The sequence below is a fragment of the Bubalus kerabau genome, chromosome 6 (genome assembly GCF_029407905.1).
Source record: "Bubalus kerabau isolate K-KA32 ecotype Philippines breed swamp buffalo chromosome 6, PCC_UOA_SB_1v2, whole genome shotgun sequence".
NCBI lineage: Eukaryota > Metazoa > Chordata > Mammalia > Artiodactyla > Bovidae > Bubalus > Bubalus kerabau.
Genome location: NC_073629.1, coordinates 118,336,397 through 118,341,771, shown reverse-complemented (window position 1 = coordinate 118,341,771; position 5,375 = coordinate 118,336,397).

Sequence of the window (5,375 nt, the reverse complement as noted above, 5' to 3'; positions counted from 1 at the left end):
GGCCCCCAGAGCCACAACTACTTAAGCCTAGAGCCTGCGCTCTACAGCCAGAGAAGCCGCCGCAATGAGAAGCCTGCACGCCGCAACTAGAGAAAGCACTCACACCGCAAGGAAGACCCAGCACAAACAAAAATAAACGAAAAAAATTTTTTAAAAAGGAGACGATATACCACGTAGCTCCCTAAGCCGTGTAGCTCAAGGCTCATGACTCTGGTCACTTTCTCCTTTAGAATTTATGATGTTTGAAGATAAGAGGAATGTATTTTATTTTTTCAAAGGTGGCAAGTCAGAAAACACAGGCCATTCGACCGTCCGTGGGCCCTGAAACGGTCACCTTCGTCCAAGTGACACCACGCAGGCTGCTCTGCTGTTCCCAGCAGGGGTCGGTCACACTGCGGTCAGGACCAAAGGCGCATGCCCTGAACACAGGTCCCGGTGAAAGGCTGCTTCTGAATCTGCAAAGGAACAGAAGAACGCCCTGGGTTACAGTTAATAAAGGTCATTGTTCCTAGACGTGAACAAAGCCGGCCTTCATTTCTTTATTTGGTGGCCCATTTGGTGAAGCACTTAAGACGTGCCCAGGCCAACATACACATATAATGGTTTTAATTACATCCTGTGAATTTATTTTTCCAGAGAGAAATATTTCTGGGGGAAATGTCCATAAAAGCAGCGTTCGCAGCAGTGTGATTGTGTGTGTTTCCCAGAGGAAGTCTGTTTAGTTCAAGTCCCACTTTGAGCACAACTTTTTGCAAAGACAGGGGTCCTGAGAAGGCGGCCAGCAGCCCCAGAGGTGGCGATGTCATGGGCGGGGATGCCGGGTACGCTGGGCGAGCGGTCCACCCCCCACGGAAGGCAGGCAAAGTGACGGAGGGCGGCGTGCTTCCCACTGACTCGCCAAGCTTTAGTGAGATGGCAGGGCTCTTTCTACCCAGTTCTGCCTGCTGCATCACAGGTTCCTTAAAGGAAATTTTGAAGGACCAGTTTTAAAAAAGGACACTTACAGAAAGAAGGAGGTGGTTCCAGATGGAAGGTCTAAGATGCCAGAAGAAATGATGAGCAGATATTGGTAAATTTGTGAACGAATGTTGACAAACCTTGGCTGCCTAAACAACAACAAAATCCTTAATTTGTAAAACTACAACAAGGTGCCACCTCACACTGGTCAGAATGTCTGACCAATCAGACATCATCAAAAGTCTGTAAATAAATGCTGGAGAGAGTGTGGAGGGAAAGGAACCCTCTTACTCTATTGGTAGGAAGGTAAATTGGTGCAGCCAGGATGGAAAACAGTATGGGAGGTTCCTTAAGAAACTAAAAATAGAGCTACCACATGACCCTGCAATCTCATTCCTGGGCGTATATCCAGAGGAAAACACGGTCAGAAAGGATGCACACACCCTGATGTTCACTGCAGCGCTGTTTACAGTGGTCAGGACAGGTAGTTAACCTAACTGTCCATCAACAGAATAATGGACAAAGAAGATGTGATGCACCTATACAATGGACTGTTACTCAGCCATAAGAAAGAAAGAAATAATGCCATTTGCAACAGAGATGGACCTAGAGATTATCATACTAAGTGAACTAAGTCAAAGACAAATACATGATATCACATGTGTGGAATCTAAAAAATGATACAAATGACCTTATTTACAAAATAGAAACAGGCTCACAGACTTCAAAAACAAACTTAACGTTAACAAAAGGGATAGGGAGGGGGAGGAATAAATTAGGAGTTTGAGGTTAACATATGCACTGCTGCTGCTAAGTCGCTTCAGTCGTGTCCGACTCTGTGCGACCCCATAGATGGCAGCCCACCAGGCTCCCCCATCCCTGGGATTCTCCAGGCAAGAACACTGGAGTGGGTTGCCATTTCCTTCTCCAATGCATGCAAGTGAAAAGTGAAAGTGAAGTCGCTCAGTCGTGTCCGACTCCCAGCAACCCCATGGACTGCAGCCTACCAGGCTCCTCTATCCATGGGATTCTCCAGGCAAGAGTACTGGAGTGGGGTGCCATTGCCTTCTCCAACATATGCACAATACCCTGTATAAAGTAGATAGTCGACAATGACTTACTGTATAGCACAGGGAACTCTAGCCAATATTCTACAATAACCTATATAGGAAAAGAATCTGAAAAAGAATGGACGTATTTATATACATACCTGAATCGCTTTGCTGTACACCTGAAACTACACAACACTGTAAATCAACTCTAGTATAAAATAAAAAACAAATTCAAAAAAGGAAATCTATAAAATTTTAAAAATTAAAATTAAAAAACTTTAAAAACAATTTGTGAGCAAAAAAACAACAGGATAAAGCTAAAAATCAGATGATACAGTATTTAAGTAGAGGTTGTCCTTGTATTATTGGAAGAAAGTAAAGATATTGATCAAACTTAGTGGGATTAAAGCAGATTAGATATCAAATTAACAACCAAAAAGTACATAACTCTCAAATTAGAGAGCTCTAGGAAAACTGAATATGAAAAAGAAGCTAAAAACTTTCCTGTTTCCAAAACAAGGCCAGAAAAACAAACACCAAAAGAGTAGGAAAAGTAAAGTATTCTTAATAAGACAGAATAATAAATCCAAGTAGGGTAAATTATCCAGGTTAAAAACAAAGGTTACACAGCTTTAGTGTTTACAAGAGACACAGATAAAATGTAAACATTAAGAAAGATTTAAAAGCAAAGGATGAAAAAATATATCAAGGAGAAATCTATCATCATAGTGAGTTGTTGTTTAGTCACTAAGTCGTGTCCAGCTTTTTGCGACCCCATGGCTTATAGTCCACCAGGCTCCCCTGTCCATGGAATTTCCCAGGTAAGAATACTGGAGTGGGTTGCCATTCCCTTCTCCAAGGGATCTTCCTGACCCAGGCATCGAACCCGCTTCTCTTGCGTTGCAGGCAGATTCTTTACCACTGAGCCACCAGGAAGCCCCACAAATCGTACAATACCTTTTTATAAACTCCGTGTAGGTCGACAGTCAAGGTGCTCCCCTTTGTTGCTTCTCATCGCAGCGACTTCTCTTGTCGGGGAGCACAGGCTCTAGACACACGGGCTTTAGTATTTGCCGTGTGTGGGCTTACTTGCCCCACAGCACGTGGGATCTTCCTGGACCAAGGATCGAACCTGTGTCCCCTGCATTGGCAGGCAGGTTCTTTACCACTGAGTCACCAGGGAAGCCCCTGAGCAAATAGTAACTAAGCAGAAAGCTATGAAGGCCAGTAAGACAAAGTAGAGCAGTAGCTGTGTGAGCAGAGCCCAGGGAACCCCCAGGGCCACCTTCTGGTCCCCGGGATCAGCCACTCAAGCAGGGTCAGCGGAAGGGCACTGGGTGGTCAGAGACCTGCGCCCGCACCCCCTGCCTTCCCAGGTGCAGGATGCCACTGGCGGGACCCCAGGTGGGGGCAGCCTGGACCCTCCCCTGGAGTCCATGAGGCCAGCTCCGCTCTGTCTGCAGTGCTCCCACCCCACCCCGCCCCCAAGTCCTCTGGCTCTGATCCTGGAGACCCAGCTGATCCCAGGGAGGACCTCAGTACCCCTGAGCCCACCAAATCCAGGGGCAGGGCCCACACCCAAAGCCCCTGAGTGTGTCTGTTTGAGAAAGCAGAGCCTGGAGGAGCTGTCAGCTCAAAGGCTGTTTGGTCGGGAAGTGGGACAGGTGTGGTCACTTAGAAAGCAATCGGCACACGTCGCCTGCATCCCCTGCATCCCCTGCAGCTCCAGCGGACCAGCCCTTTACAAGGACCTCGGGACCCGGCAGAAATGCAGCCTGAAGACCCCACTGTGGAAGGTCAGGTCTGGGAGGGGGACAGACACCCCCACCCCCGCCGTCACTGCTCCTGAGAAGGGTTTGCAGACCTGCCCGGGGCTGGGAGCCTCTGACCTTTCCCGGAGCCCAGATCCCCTGCCTCCCGCAGGGATGAGGCCCAGAACTTTGAGGAGGCCCCATCAGAACCAGAGGCCACACGGAAGACCTCTCCTCCCCTGACCCGAGGGAGGGGAGTGACAAATAGCATCAGTGAGACCGTAGCTAACAATATAGTCTCAAAATGGTCGTGGTGCAAATATGTGCAGCACATAATTTACAAATAATTAAATACACGATGTTGTTTAGTCACTAAGTTACATCTGACTCTTGAGACCCCCTGGCCTGTAGCCCGTCAGGCTTCTCAGTCCACAGGATTTCCCAGGCAAGAATACTGGAGTGGGATTCCATTTGCTTCTCCGAGGGATCTTCCCGACCCAGGGATCGAACCGAGGTCTCCTGCATAGGCAAGTGGGTTCTTTACCGCTAAGCCACCTGGGAAGCCCTATAAAATACACAATACTCTATTACAAATGCCATGTAGGTCGATAATCAAGTCTCATAGAATGCTTTTGTGGATTTTTGCTGAACACTTGGGTTCACAGTCAACCTACGGTGGCAATTGCCAAATGCAGCCCTGGCCTAAATGTGGGTTAAGAGTTCCACTTGTTTCCACGAGTAAGAGGAAAGATATTCGACCAATATCTGCAGAGGAACCTGGCTCGTTCAGCAGTGACGTGAGTGATTTACTCTGCTGAACTGAATGATCATTTTTGAATACTGAAATGAACTGCCTCGATTTCTCTTGTGCTATTCCGCATGGAATGGCTGCAGATACACACACTTTATTATCACTCTCACTGGGTCAGATCTTCCAGTTTCCCTGATGTAAATACTCCAGCCTTAGCCCAAAGTGACAACTGACTTTGGATCGGGCAAAGTACAGATAGTCTATACTCTACTCACCCGACAGGTGGCCCCGAAGGTGCAGACGAGAGCAGAAAGTAAGCTAAGCGGCGATGAATTTTCAGCATCCACTTCCTTCATTTTTAACACAACACCTCAGAGTTCCAAAAGATTTAGCAATCACTTGTGCGAGCAGCTCCAGCCCACCCTGCACCCCCTGACCTGTGCTCAGGCCCTCACGATGCCAGTGTCTGTGGCAGGGGGCTTTGGAGGTCCAGAGGGGTCTCTCGGGCAGGGCCCTGCCAGGCTTCTCCTGGAGGGTTGGTGAGGGGAACGCTCACCCCGGAGACCCACGCTGCTCTTTCCTCCTGTCACTAAGGAGTCTAAGAATCTCACTTTAAAACCACAAATGGTGTTTTGGCAGGTGTCAAAATAGGGGGAACCCTGAGAGGGGCGTGCAGTTTTACAGGCGGTAGGGGACAGTCTTGTGGGGGGCTGGAGGCTGGTCCACAAGCCCCGTCTCGGGGGCATGCTGGCAGAGGGTCACAGAAGCCACCGCTAAGGGGAAAGGCTCCTTCCCCGGTACCGCGGGCTGAAGGACCACGGTCATGCGGGGAGGTGTGATTTTGCCCCCAGCTGAACGCACTTA